Source organism: Heptranchias perlo, chromosome 5 (genome assembly GCF_035084215.1).
Source record: "Heptranchias perlo isolate sHepPer1 chromosome 5, sHepPer1.hap1, whole genome shotgun sequence".
NCBI classification, from domain to species: Eukaryota; Metazoa; Chordata; class Chondrichthyes; order Hexanchiformes; family Hexanchidae; genus Heptranchias; species Heptranchias perlo.
This window is the reverse complement of record NC_090329.1, coordinates 95,336,822-95,352,497: the sequence shown is the minus strand read 5'-3', so window position 1 is coordinate 95,352,497 and position 15,676 is coordinate 95,336,822. Positions and strand designations below refer to the sequence as shown.

The window sequence follows — 15,676 nt, the reverse complement described above, 5'->3', positions numbered from 1 at the left end:
GGATAAGGACTGAACCAATTTTAAACCTAACGCGAGCCACAGCAAGCTATTTCAGTCTCATCCTTTCAGACCCAAATTTAGTTCCTTCAGTGAAACTATTCTCTTTAAAAATAGTGACCTGCACATTCAGAGGGATAAAATGTACATGTGCATTACTATTTTTATTGTCCGTCTATTACTTATTTGTCATCATAGGAGTTCTCTTTGGAATTCTCTATCCCAGAGGGCTATCTTTGGAATTGTCCACCCCAGAGGGCTGAGGATGCTCAGCCGTTGAATTTATTCAAGACTGAGATCGGTGGATATTTAGACACTAAGGGAATCAAGAGATATGGGGATGGGACGGGAAAGTGGAATTGAGGTTGAAGATCAGCCATGATCTTATTGAATGGTGTAACAGGCTCGAGGGGCCGTATGGCCTACTTCTGCTCCTATTTCTTATGTCCTGTTCTTATAGCAATTAATGGGTGCAACCTGGGGGAAAAAATGCAATATCAATGACCAGGGTTCAGATCTTCAGAGTGAGACATGAGGAAGTAACCTGCAGGATCTAGTTAGGACTAAGTAGACCTTGGAGACTGTGTTGTTTTCAGCAATACATTTGAACTGTTCAGGATTAAATTACTGCAGCCGATATCAGCAGATGAATGCTTAGCAAGCTTGTATGATATTCCTCTGTCTACTCTTTTAAGTGTCAGCCTTGGCTCAGTGTCGCCTCTGAGTCAGAAGGTTGTGGGTTCAAGCCTCACTCCAGAGACTTAAGCACATAATCCAGGTTGACACTGCAGTGCAGTACTGAGGGAGTGCTGCACGGTCAGAGGTGCCGTCTTTAGGATGAGGCGTTAATCCAAGGCCCCATCTGCCCTCTGAGGTGGACATAAAAGATCACATGGCAGGGGAGGTTCTACCAGTGTCCTGACCAACATTTATCCCTCAACCGATACCTAACAGAGATTATCTGGTCATTATCTTAGTGCTGACTGTGGGACCTTGAGGCGCACAAATTGGCTGCCATGTTTCCTACATTACTACAGTGATTATATTAGTACTTCATTAGCTGTAGAGTGCTATGGGACATCCTGAGGTCATGAAAAGCGCTGTATAAATGCAAGTCTTTCTTTTTTTCTTTATTTTAACACAGGTATTAACCCTTTATTTTAAATGGGTTAGTGGCTGCACTAAAATAGCAGACAAAGCGAAGTCATGTGGATGCATTGTGTTCAACTAGTGACGCCAACAGCAATTTCTCAGCTTGTGTCCTGTATGTTTGTTCACCAGTCAAGTGGCCATTCATCATGTGTCGATCTAGGCAGTGAATGTCAGCAGTTTATTCAACCAACCATTGCGGACATAATCTGTCCTCACCTGACATCCACAACCACATGTCCTTCCTGGCAGGAGTCAGGACAGTGCTCAGTATGTAATCTAACAATACTGCTCATTGCTCTAAATATACAGCTAACTCTTGGCCTGGAAATGAAGAAGAACTGAAACAATACCTGAAAAAATGAACACAGTAGGGGCAATGTCCTTCTGCCTTTGACCCCGATCATGTTGCAAAATGGGGGGCTAGGCAGGCGAAAATTTAAAAACATATCTCCCGCCCATTGGCTGCCCGAGGCTTGGCTAACTTGATTTTTGAGCGGGCCTCAAAATGGGTGGCCACGACCTCCTGGCCCGACAAAATTCTTCTTACCTGATGCCAGCTATTCGGTGCCCCCCTGGCATTGCCTCCCCACCCCCACCTTTTATGTTTTGACTTCCTGCTCAGCTCCATGGAGGAGTAGCTGCATTTCCAATTCCCCACCCATTGGTGAGCATTTGCTGAACCCTGGCAGCTCACCGAAATGATGCAGGTGAAGCCCAACCATGAAAATGGATCAGACCTCTTGCTGGTGCCATCAGGCGGGAGATGCAATCGCTCTACCAACCGCCCACTATAAGGCGTTCTGTTCCCTTCCGCCTTACACTGGTTCTTAGACCTCGGAATTACAAGAACAAAATTGCGCGCGACAAACAGGCTTTGGCTCAACCCAAACTTGTTAGTTTATTAGACCAACAAAACCCCAGTACAAACCCTTCTATGATTTGACTGAAACGTACAATCACCCATGCGGCTAGTCATTACCGATGCTGATCGTAGGCCTGGACCTGGAAATGACCGGTTTCCGTCCTTCTTCTCTTGACTGCAGCCTCCGCAGTGCAAACCCCTTAGTGGTTTGCCTGGAACTTACAATCACCCACGTGGCTGGTCGTTACCGATGTTGACCGTAGGCCTGAATCTGGAGGCGACTGGTCTCCGTCTGTCTTCACCTGACTGCAGCCTCCACGTGCTGCTGTTGTACCTTCTTATAGTGTTCCAGTCATGCAAACCCCCACCTGGGCCTCATCCGTGGTTTCAGCTATCAATCTGTTGGATTGCTTGACATTCACACCTCTTCATCTGGGCATCTCGGTGATTCAAAACTCCTTAGTTGTGCAGAGGTGTGAGGTCAAGAGACAACTCCTTATCTCCTCTCCCGCTACCTGCACACCATCAGGGCAATGCGGTATTCCTCACTGTGATGGGCCCTTGGCTCACAGCATTGTTTAGGTGTGAAAGGCCTTCCATTCTTGTCCGAGATTGAGCACGGCTTGGAGGCTCAGTATGATTATATATTGTCTCGATGTTAATGTGTCTTCGCCTGGGGATCATTGTTTGATGTAAATGAGTCTCCGAAACTGATCATGGGCTGGAGTCTCTTTGACTGGCACCTGGGGTTAACTGTTTCATATCTTGCAGCCTGGTTCATGTCTTGTAGTTTTACAGTGTTTTTACAGTATTTTCCATATTTGTAGTCTTACACCACCTCCTACCACCTGGCCGATGTGTGCCCAACCTGAACATCGTCCTCATTGTTTTCCTACTCAGCTTCAAAAATGTAGTTCACCTCTCCGAGCAGTATTTCTAATTCCAGAACCAGTTTTAAAGCATCAACTTATTTACCAAGGAATAAAAGTGACCTTCACTGAAGGATCATAGCTGACTGCATTAAGACTACTGCGTACTAGGTACACGTTTGAAAACAGCGGATCTGAGTCTATTTATTGCGAGTGAATCATTTAACTATATTTGCTTTAGATGTGAGTATCCTGATCTGCCACAACATCTGATATTTCTTGAAGTTATTTGCAGCTCCCTTTCATAGAAAGGATACATATTAAATACCTATTTAATATACCTTTTTTTCCATAACATACTTCTGTGTAATTCCCAAAGCTTGTTCTAGAGAAGGGGGGTCGTTTACACCTTCGCTGAAGTTAATGGGATGAAAATTTGGACAGATTCTACGACGGGCGGATAATCCACTCCACCAGGTTACTGCCCAGGCGATGAAATTAAAAATTAACCCCAAGATCTCCTGAACTCATGTCCTGTGAATAAAAATATAGAAAGCAAGAAAGAAAGACCTTGCATTTATATATAGCCATTCACATCCTCAGGACATCTCAAAGTGCTCCACAACTAATGAGGAACCATTGAAGTGTTGTCACTGTTATAATGTAGGAAAATGTGGCAGCCAATTTGCTCATAGCAAGGTCCCACAGCAATGAGATAAATGACCAGATAATCTGTTTTAGTTGTGTTGCTAAATTTGTAAATTAGGGATAATGTGCCACAAAAAATATTAACAGAAGCCACAATAGGAACATCTTACAGTTCTTCAAACTTCCATTGTGCAGTAATTACTGAAATAGACACTGGTTTTATTTTATAACTATTCACAGGGGGCCAAGATTAAGTGAACTATTCAGGTCGAGCAAGATTAGAGAGATAATTGGACCAAGGTGAGAAGGGGGAGCAGGAAGGAAGAAGGTAGAAGGAGGGCAAACCAATGGAAGGGGAAGGTTAAGGCCAGAAACCTGTGCCTGCAGGGGAGGGGATGGGGATATGGCCAGTAAACTGTATCAATGGGAGGGGGAGTTGGAAAATGCTTGTTGACTCATTGACTTACTTTAGGATGTGTGCTGGAATGCTAACAGTGGCCACCAATATGACTTCAGGGTCTGTCTGGATAGATATTTGGCCCTAAAACAATGGGTCTGCTGGCCCGGGAAAACTTTACTTCCCTCTTCCCCGGGCTAAAGGATTCATTCTCTGATTGGCGGGATGCAACATGTGATGTTCCCCAAGTGTCTGCACTGGGACCTCAGCTTTTCACCATATTTATCAATGATTTAGATGAAGGAATAGAGAGTTGTATATCCACATTTGCAGATGGTTCTAAGTTAGGAGGCACAGTAAATTTTGTGGATAGAAGTAGAAAGTTATAAAAGGGACATAGACAGATGTGCGCAAAACTGTGAGAGGTAGAATTCAATGTGGGGAAGTGTGAGGCCGTCTACTTTGGATCCAGGAAAGACAAATTGGAATATTTCATTAGTGGTGAGACACTAGGAGGTGTGGAGGAGCAAAGGGATTTGGGTGTCCAAATATAGAAATCACTAAAAGCTAGTGGACAGGTACAAAAAGTAATCAAAAAGGCTAATGGAATGTTGGCCTTTATCTCAAGAGGGCTGGAATACAAAGGGTTTGAAGTTATGTTATAACTGTAAAGAATCTTGGTCAGACCCCATCTGGAGTACTGTGTTCAGTGTTGGGCGCAACACCTCAGGAAGAATATATTGGCCTTGGAGGGGGTGCAGCCCAGATCCGTCAGAATGATACCAGGCCTTAAGTGATTAAATTATGAGAACAGGTTGTAAAAACTTGGTCAATATCCCTCGAGTTAAGGAGATTGAAGGTAATCTAATTTAGGTGTTTAAAATGATTAAAGGATCCAATAGGGTAGATACATAAAAGTTATTTCCTCTGGTGGAGGAATCCAGATCAAGAGGACACTATCTTAAAATTAGAGCTAGGCCATTCAGGAGTAAAATCAGGAAGCACTTCTTCACACACAGGGTGGTTGAAATCTGGAACTGTCTCCCCAAAAGGCTGTGGATGCTGGGACGATTGAAATTTTTAAGAATTAAATCAACAGATTTTTATTAGCAAAGAGTATCAAGGGATGTGGATCAAAAACAGGTAAATGGAGTTGAGGTACAGATCAGCCATGATTTAATTGAATGGCGGAACAGGCTCAAGGGGCTGAATGGCCTACTCCTGTTCCTATGTTCCTATGATGGAGATCAGCTAACTTAGTACATGTTGGAGATCAAGCCTGGAACCTTCCTTGTTTGAAAGCATCAGGTACTCACTTAGAAATGTATTTAGCAACCGTGCTACCAAGGCATGCTGGGATATTTAAAGTACTGTCCTTATGAAACCATTGTTTCGTCATTTTCTGCTACTGTGTTTGCAAAACTCTGAGCTGCAGCGGCATAAATTATCTCAAAACAATTCAGCGTGTTGTGAAAATATTATTGTGTTGTTTTTAAATTGAGAAACCAAGGTGAAAGACCAAACCCTTTAGTGTAGGCAACATCAAGATTAAAGAGGGTAAAAGAGAAAACAAGGTAAACAGAAAAGTAGTGATTAGTGCCTATCAAGCCTGTAAATGGAGGTAAGGAGTGCCACATTTTTCAGGTAATGAGAAAGAATGAGTTAGAATAGGAAAAAATGACATGAAAGCTACCAGATTGTCACGAAAATTCAATTCCAGGTAAGGGACCTTGTCACTCCTACTTGATCCAGCCTACACCAAATTCTAGTCCTTCAAAACATTAAAAAATTGCACTTACCCAGGCATCTTCTGGCCACGAACCAGCTATGTGACAGGTTTCACCAGACAGGTCCCGCACTAGGCCGCTCTGCCACTATCGGCAGTTGACATGACATCGGAGTACAACTGGCGTCATTGAACCCCAACATTTAAATATTGATGAGGCCCCTGCCTGCCTGTAGTGGGAGCCTTGGCCGCTTGGAAAGTTGGCAAAGATAAAATAGCATCAGGTGGGAATGGGCCAACATCAGGCAAATTTAAAGGGATGGGGCGATTAAAGGGAAGTGTGATAATGAGAGGACATGAATTCAGAAAGCTTTTGAAGAGCTTTAAAAGGCACCTCGACCCATCAGCAGCCTTTGCCAAGACGGTAAGGGCAGGGAGATTAAGAAGTGCCAGGAAAAAATGAAGTAAAATGAAATCCTAGGTGCAGACATGAATCTGCAGATAAGTGATGGCACAGCTCAGCACCTAACCCCTGGTTTGATGCTGCTGAAATTGAGGCTGTGCTACATTAACTGCTTGCCCTCTGTGCCACTCCACGGACCCCTCCATAGGTCAGTACAACAGTACGGCTATGAGGACATACAGTCAAGTTTCTGGCCACAGCTAACTGTTACTGTCCCTCCATAGGAATATAGGAACATGAGTAGGCCATTCAGCCCCTCAAGCCTGCTCCACCATTTGATAAGATCATGGGTGATCTGTGATCTAACTCCATATACCTGCCTTTGGCCCATATCCCTTAATACCTTTGGTTGCCAAAAAGCTATCTATCTCAGATTTAAAATTAGCAATTGAGCTAGCATCAATTGCCATTTGTGGAAGAGAGTTCCAAACTTCTACCACTCTTTGGGTGTAGAAATGTTTTCTAAACTCACTCCTGAAAGGTCTGGCTCTAATTTTTAGACTGTGCCCTCTAGTCCTAGAATCCCCAACCAGCGGAAATAGTTTCTCTCTATCCACCCTATCCGTTCCCTTTAATATCTTATAAACTTCGATCAGATCACCCCTTAACCTTCGAAACTCTAGAGAATACAACCCCAATTTGTGTAATCTCTCCTCGTAACTTAGCCCTTGAAGTCCAGGTATCATTCTAGCAAACCTACGCTGCACTCCCTCCAAGGCCAATATGTCCTTCCGAAGGTGCGGTGCCCAGAACTGCTCATAGTACTCCAGGTGCGGTCTAACCAGGGTTTTGTATAGCTGCAGCATAACTTTTGCCCCCTTGTACTCTAGATATAAAGGCCAGCATTCCATTAGCCTTACTGATTATTTTCTGCACCTGTTCATCACACTTCAATGATCTATTTACCTGAACCCCTAAGTCCCTTTGGACATCCACTGTTTTTAACTTTTTACCATTTAAAAAGTACCCTGTTCTATCCTTATTTGATCCAAAGTGGATGACCTCACATTTGCCTACATTGGATTCCATTTGCCACAGTTTTGCCCATTCACCTAATCTATCAGTATCCCTTTGTAATTTTATGTTTTCATCTACACAACTTACAATGTCACCAATCTTTGAGTCATCGGCAAACTTAAATATGAGACTTTCTATGCCTTCATCTAAGTCGTTAATAAATATTGTGAATAATTGAGGCCCCAAGACAGATCCCTGCGGGACTCCACTAGTCACATCCTGCCAATATGAGTACCTACCCATTATCCCTACTCTCTGTCGCCTTTCGCTCAGCCAACTTCCTAACCAAGTCTGTACTTTTCCCTCGATTCCATGGGCTTCTATCTTAGCTAACAGTCTCTTATGTGGGACTTTATCAAATGCCTTCTGGAAGTCCATATAAATAACATCCATCGACATTCCCTGTCCACTACTTTAGTCACCTCTTCAAAAAATTCAATCAGGTTTGTCAGGCACGACCTACCTTTCACAAATCCATGCTGGCTCTCTCTGATTAACTGAAAATTTTCGAGGTGTTCAGTCACCTTATCCCTAATTATAGACTCCAGCATTTTCCCCACAACAGATGTTAGGCTAACTGGTCTATAATTCCCTGGTTTACCTCTCCCTCCTTTCTTAAAAAGCAGGGTGACGTGCAATTTTCCAATCCAGAGGGACAGTTCCTAAATCTAGAGAACTTTGAAAGATTATAGTTAGGGCATCCGCAATGTGCTCACCTGCTTCCTTTAAAACCCTGGGATGGAAACCATCTGGTCCTGGGGATTTGTCACTCTTTAGTGCTATTATTTTCTTCATTACTGTTGTTTTACTTATGTTAATTTTATTGAGTCCCTGTCTCCGATTCAATATTAGTTTTCTTGGGATTTCCGGCATGCTATCCTCTTTTTCTACTGTAAATACTGACGCAAAGTAATTATTCAACATGTCCGCCATTTCCCCATTGTCAATGACAATATCCCCACTTTCAGTTTTTAAGGGGCCAACACTGCTCCTGACCACCCTCTTTTTCCTAATATAACATAAAAGTTTTTCGTATTGGTTTTGATATTCTTTTCCTACTCTCTTTTTGTAGCTCTTACTATCTGTTTTGTGACCCTTTGTTGATCTTTGTATCTTTCCCATTCGCCAGGATCTGTGCCATTTTTTGCCTTTTTGTATGCCCTTTCCTTATATCTTATACTGTCCCTCACCTCTTTAGTTGTCCATGGCTGTTTTTTTTGCCAAGTGGAGTTCTTGCCCCTCAGGGGTATAAACTGGTTCTGTATCACATTAAATGTTTCTTTAAACTTTTCCCACTGATCATCAGTCGTTTTACCCATTAACAGATTTGCCCAGTTTACTGTGGACAGTCTCACGTGCCAGCCTTCTGCCATATGGTAGCCATAGGTGTCCTTACAGCAAGTGGCACAGGTTTACAGCTGCCTCTCTGCTGACTCAGACTCTAAGAAGATCCCACAGTCATTAACAAATGTGTGCACCAGGCCTGCAGAAAAAGGTTGGTGGCTTCTTAGTCGCTAGGGCCAATGAGGCAATGCTGGGTTTTGATCACCTCAACATGCCTTCTTTAATGCAGTATCAGGTAAGTCATGCTGTGATTGGAGTGCTTCCACACAACCATCAAGCATAATAGTTAGTTAAGCTTTCAAATATTGTAACAAAGCCACCACGGGGTCTACTGGTGCCACTTCCATTGGGAAGAGGAGTGTCCAACAGTGACATCTCTGCAATTTCAGCTCTCTCTCCAGTTGTTGGTTGCCAGGTGTTGCCAAGAGGGGATGGACCACCTCTCAGGCTTGGCCCATCTGGTATCCCTTGGTGCCAGGAAAGAAGGCCAGGGACAAAAAAAAAGTCAATAAGAACAGGCACAAAGGCTCATGAAAGCCAAAGTGCCAGTGTTGAAATAAATCCTATAGCCAAAAAAACACGTACTCACTAAATGCAGTGCTTTTTATTTGACATCTCGCCTATGAACATAAAAGCATAAGAAATAGGAGCAAGAGTAGGCCATACGGCCCCTTGAGCCTGCTCCGACATTCAATCAGATCATGGCTGATCTTCAACCTCAACTCCACTTTCCTGCCCGTTCCCCATACCCCTTGATTCCCCTAGAGTCCAAAAATCTATTCATCTCAGCCTTGAATATACTCAACGACTCAGCGTCCACAGCCCTCTGGGGTAGAGAATTCCAAAGATGCACAACGCTCTGAGTGAAGAAATTCCTCCTCATCTTAAACGGCCGACCCCATATCCTGAGACACTGCCCCTTAGTTCTAGACTCTCCAGCCAGGGGAAACAACCTCTCAGCATCGACCCTGTCAGGCCCTGTCAGAATCTTATATATTTCAATGAGATCACCTCTCATTCTTCTAAACTCCAGAGAGTATAGGCCCATTCTACTCAACCTCTCCTCATAGGACAACCCTCTCATCCCAGGAATTAATCCAGTCAACCTCTGTTGCACCGCCTCCAAGGCAAGTATATCCTTCCTTAGATAAGGAGACCAAAACTGTACACAGTACTCCAGGTGAGGTCTCACCAAAGCCATGATCCATCTCGGCCGCCTCCCAATATCCCCACCATCACAGAAGCCAGTCTTCAGCCAATTCGATTCACTCCACATGATATCAAGAAACGGCTGAGTGCACTGGATACAACCAAGGCTATGGGCCCCGACAACATCCTGGCTGTAGTGCTGAAGTCGTGTGCTCCAGAACTAGCTGCGCCTCTAGCCAAGCTGTTCCAGTACAGCTACAACACTGGCATCTACCCGACAATGTGGAAAATTGCCCAGGTATGTCCTGTCCACAAAAAGCAGGACAAATCCAATCCGGCCAATTACCGCCCCATCAGTCTACTCTCAATCATCAGCAAAGTGATGGAATATTTCGTCGACAGTGCTATCAAGCAGCACCTGCTCACCGATGCTCAGTTTGGGTTCCGCCAAGACCACTCGGCTCCAGACCTCATTACAGCGTTGGTCCAAACATGGACAAAAGAGCTGAATTCCAGAGGTGAGGTGAGAGTGACTGCCCTTGACATCAAGGCAGCATTTGACAGAGTGTGGCACCAAGGAGCCCTAGTAAAATTGAAGTCAATGGGAATCAGGGGGAAAACTCTCCAGTGGCTGGAGTCATACCAGCACAAAGGACAATGGTAGCGGTTGTTGGTGGACAATCATCTCAGCCCCAGGACATTGCTGCAGGAGTTCCTCAAGGCAGTGTCCTTGGCCCAACCATCTTCAGCTGCTTCATCAATGACCTTCCCTCCATCATAAGGTCAGAAATGGGGATGTCGCTGACGATTGCACAGTGTTAAGTTCCATTCGCAACCCCTCAGATAATGAAGCAGTCTGAGCCCGCATGCAGCAAGACCTGGACAACATCCAGGCTTGGGCTCATAAGTGGCAAGTAACATTCGCGCCAGACAAGTGCCAGGCAATGACCATCTCCAACAAGAGAAAGTCTAACCATCTCCCCTTGACATTCAACGGCATTACCATCACCGAATCCCCCACCATCAACATCCTGGGGGTCACCATTGACCAGAAACTGAACTGGACCAGCCATATAAATACTGTGGCTACAAGAGCAGGTCAGAGGCTGGGTATTCTGTGGCGAGTGACTCACCTCCTGACTCCCCAAAGCCTTTCCACCATCTACAAGGCACAAGTCAGGAGTGTGATGGAATACTCTCCACTTGCCTGGATGAGTGCAGCTCCAACAACACTCAAGAAGCTCGACACCATCCAGGACAAAGCAGCCCGCTTGATTGGCACCCCATCCACCACCCTAAACATTCACTCCCTTCACCACTGGCGCATAGTGGCTGCAGTGTGTACCATCCACAGGATGCACTGCAGCAACTCGCCAAGGCTTCTTTGACAGCATCTCCCAAACCCGCGACCTCTACCACCTAGAAGGACAAGAGCAGCAGGTGCATGGGAACAACACCACCTGCACATTCCCCTGCAAGTCACACACCATCCCGACTTGGAAATATATCGCCGTTCCTTCATCGTCGCTGGGTCAAAATCCTGGAACTCCCTACCTAACAGCACTGTGGGAGAACCTTCACCACATGGACTGCAGCAGTTCAAGAAGGCGTCTCACCACCACCTTCTCAAGGACAAATAGGGATGGGCAATAAATGCTGGCCTCGCCAGCGACGCCCACATCCCATGAACGGATAAAAAAAAGCCCTGTTCAATTGTAATAAGACTTCCTTACTCTTCTATCCAACCCTCTTAGCAATAAAGGCCAACATGCTATTTGCTTTCCTAATTGCCTGGTCAGCCCCAGCAATCCTGAACGGCAGGTTTCCCCTGCATGCTTTGGTATTGCACCCATGGACCACAGAATACAGCAGGGGCTTCCCCTGCTTCTATTAAAAAGGTAATGAAGCTTCTGTCCACTTCAGAGGGAAGCTTCCAACACCCACTCCAGCCCCAATCACAAAGTGGCATGAAATGGGCAGAAATCAGGCAGAATGGATTTCCACCTAATCTTGTGGTCCAGTACACCCTGCCTATGTCCCAAAACAGACAGAGACAACTAAAACTGACCCCTATAAATTCCATATTCTGAAAAATGTAAAGTCACAAAATGGGACATTCTTTCATCAAAACTATTGCTTGAATAAATCCCCAAATAAACATAATTATGTGTTGGTACAAAAACGTAGCACTGAATGGGTTAAAAGAATTGTGTGCAGGAAGTGCTATCCTGGGCAAAAGTTGGTCAGAGTTGCTTAGTCAGTAATGGCCGAGATAATGTAGCAGGTGCAGCACTTTGAACTTGGCCACTGAAAAATCAGCTGACCCATTAAACCCTGTGGCGCAGACTGCAATGTCAAAGCACCCTGCCATCATGCTTCATCTGTCAGCACAGATAATAAGTAAAATAAAATGAAATAAATGGTGAAAAGAATGCTGATTTGGAAAGCGCTGGTGCATCTCACAGGACTGTCGCAGCGACTCCAGTGTGGATGTGTAAGCCTGTGCTAATTACAGTCTGCACAGTGTCCTTTTATTTCTTGCTCCTGAAGTCATTTGAAATGATCTCCAATGCCATGAGGGTGCGGTGCTAGCAGGAGGTGGGGTCGGAGCAGCCAATGATATCCCTGTGTAAGTTCACACAGGATATTTAGTGCTGATGATCCACTGCTGTTCAAACAGGACGGTCTTGGCTTTCCCTGCTGATGAGGTCACTGAACTCGGTACCACTGTCTGTCAGCTGGACGTAGAACTTGCATTCTTCAAACCCTCTTCTGCTCTATACAAGTAAGGTCGGGTACGGTAGCATAGTGGTTATGTTCCTGGACTAATAATCTGGAGACATGAGTTTAAATCCCACCGGTTGGCAAATTAAATTCATTTAATTAAAATAAAAATCTGGAATAAAAAGCCAGTATCAGTAATGGTGACCATGAAAAACTATTGGATTGTCGTAAAAACCCATCTGGTTCACTAATGTACTTTAGGGAAGGAAACCTGCCGCCCTGACCCGGTCTGGCCTATATGTGACTCCAGATCCACAGCAATGTGGCTGATTCTTAACTGCCCTCTGAAATGGCCTAGCAAGACACTCAGTTGGATTGCAGCAGTTCAAGAAGGTGGCTCACCACCACCTTCTCAAGGGTAATTAGGGATGGGCAATAAATGTCGGCCTTGCCAGTGACGCCCACATCCCAGGAATGAATTTTAAAAAAGGAGTTAAGGGATCACATTCTCAAAAGCACCAGTCCAATAGTCCTTATAGCATTTTAACAAAAACGGAATTGTCTCAAGAGAAGGAATGAAGGGCTGGATTTCCCTCACCTCCCACCCGGGCGCGAAACAGCAGCAGTGCAGCAGAAATCCAGCCCTGCCATCACCTGGCTTTCCTCTCACGGGCCTAGTGCCTGCAGTAGGGCCTGGAAGATCAGGGGTTTCCCCTCTGACCTTCTGGCTGCCATTGAAGTTTAAACTTCTGGGGGTTAGTCCTAGAAGTAAAACTCACAGCCTATGTTTTTATTCTTCAGTCTGCCCCCAGGACCCATGTGGACCCTCTGGTTGATGGACATTTGGTGGCAGAACACAGCACAACCTTATCTGTGGACCCAAAGGAAAAGAAGGTAGAAGGCCTATCATCCCTGCCTCGTTTAAATGGTTCCTTCTGACTCCCGCCTACTTTGGGTGCAGGCCAAGATCCATTCCCTCAGAAATCCCATGGCTGGGTTAAAGGGACAAAGACACAGCAATCCAGGTATTTGTTCCTTTTTCCTGGCCTTTGCAGCTGGGGAACACTGTGTCCTTGGGTGCAAAGGCCAGGAATATTTTCCCTTAAACCTTTGCAATCCATATACTGGACACAAAACTTCTCAGTTAATTGGACTGTGAATTATTTATTGACATACCTGCAGTAATGACATCTTAAACTGTTAATGCCTTTGTGCTAACGTGAAGAATGTGGTACACATTGAAAGTTAGTATTTAAAGTGATAGCCACTGGCAGAAAAATAGATTCAAAATTAAATAGTCCTCCCTATATGGGGGACTGAGGGGTGCCATAGATTAGCAGTCTGGCCTTTTACTTCTACGACATTGGTTAGAACCCAGCCTCTGTCGGCTATAAGAGTCCTATGTATTAATGAGTTTGGCAGTTTCAACCCAGTTGCTGGTTAGCATAAGAACATAAGAACATAAGAAATAGGAGCAGGAGTAGGCCAATCGGCCCTTCGAGCCTGCTCCGCCATTCAATAAGATCATGGCTGATCTGATCCTAACCTCAAATCTAAATTCATGTCCAATTTCCTGCCCGCTCCCCGTAACCCCTAATTCCCTTTACTTCTAGGAAAATGTCTATTTCTGTTTTAAATTTATTTAATGATGTAGCTTCCAAAGTTTCCTGAGGCAGCAAATTCCACAGACCTACTACCCTCTGAGTGAAGAAGTTTCTCCTCATCTCAGTTTTGAAAGAGCAGCCCCTTATTCTAAGATTATGCCCCCTAGTTCTAGTTTCACCCATCCTTGGGAACATCCTCACCGCATCCACCCGATCAAGCCCCTTCACAATCTTATATGTTTCAATAAGATCGCCTCTCATTCTTCTGAACTCCAATGAGTAGAGTCCCAATCTACTCAACCTCTCCTCATATGTCCACCCCCTCATCCCCGGGATTAACCGAGTGAACCTTCTTTGTACTGCCTCGAGAGCAAGTATGTCTTTTCTTAAGTATGGACACCAAAACTGTATGCAGTATTCCAGGTGCGGTCTCACCAATACCTTATATAACTGCAGCAATACCTCCCTGTTTTTATATTCTATCCCCCTAGCAATAAAAGCCAACATTCCATTGGCCTTCTTGATCACCTGCTGCACCTGCATACTAACTTTTTGATTTTCTTGCACTAGGACCCCCAGATCCCTTTGTACTGCAGTACTTTCCAGTTTCTTGCCATTAAGATAATAACTTGCTCTCTGATTTTTCCTGCCAAAGTGCATAACCTCACATTTTCTAATATTGTATTGCATCTGCCAAATCTCCGCCCACTCACCCAGCCTGTCTATATCCCCTTGTAGGTTTTTTATGTCCTCCTCACTCTCTACTTTCCCTCCCATCTTTGTATCATCTGCAAACTTTGATATGTTACACTCGGTCCCCTCCTCCAAATCGTTAATATAGATTGTAAAGAGTTGGGGACCCAGCACCGACCCCTGCGGAACACCACTGGCTACTGGTTGCCAGTCCGAGAATGAACCATTTATCCCAACTCTCTGCTTCCTGTTAGATAACCAATCCTCCACCCATGCCAGAATATTACCCCCAATCCAGTGATTCTTTATCTTGAGCAATAATCTTTTATGTGGCACCTTGTCGAATGCCTTCTGGAAGTCTAAATACACTACATCCACTGGTTCCCCTTTATCCACCCTGTACGTTATGTCCTCAAAGAACTCAAGCAAATTTGTCAGACATGAGTTCCCCTTCGTAAAGCCATGCTGACTTTGTCCTATTAAATTATGTTTATCTAAATGTTCTGCTACTGTCTCCTTAATAATAGACTCCAAAATTTTACCCACCACAGATGTTAGGCTAACTGGTCTATAATTTCCAGCCTTCTGCCTTCTACCCTTTTTAAATAAGGGTGTTACATTAGCAGTATTCCAATCTGCCGGGACCTTTGCCGAGTCCAGAGAATTTTGGAAAATTATTACCAAAGCATCCACAATCCCTACTGTCACTTCCCTCAAGACCCTAGGATGTAAGCATCAGGTCCAGGGGATTTATCCGCCTTGAGTCCCATTAATTTACTGAGTACCAATTCCTTAGTGATTTTAATTGTATTTAGCTCCTCCCCCCCAAAGCCCCCCTTTTTTTTTTATTCGTTCACGGGATGTGGGCGTCGCTGGCAAGGCCGGCATTTATTGCCCATCCCTAATTGCCCTTGAGAAGGTGGTGGTGAGCCGCCTTCTTGAACCGCTGCAGTCCGTGTGGTGACGGTTCTCCCACAGTGCTGTTAGGAAGGGAGTTCCAGGATTTTGACCCAGCGACAATGAAGGAACGG

General features: G+C 44.8%; 1 long non-coding RNA gene across 4 annotated transcripts in view; it reads left to right on the top strand.

Moving 5' to 3' along the window:
* Positions 1-15,676, top strand: part of LOC137321944 (uncharacterized) — a 190,799-nt gene that overhangs the window by 31,863 nt on the left and 143,260 nt on the right. For 3 of the 4 annotated variants that reach the window (XR_010962928.1, XR_010962930.1, XR_010962927.1), the window contains exon 2: positions 13,150-13,373. This is a non-coding gene — a long non-coding RNA (uncharacterized lncRNA). Of the gene's footprint in view, positions 1-12,304; positions 12,410-13,149; positions 13,374-15,676 lie in introns of those variants that run through there. The other variant, XR_010962929.1, reaches the window with a different exon arrangement.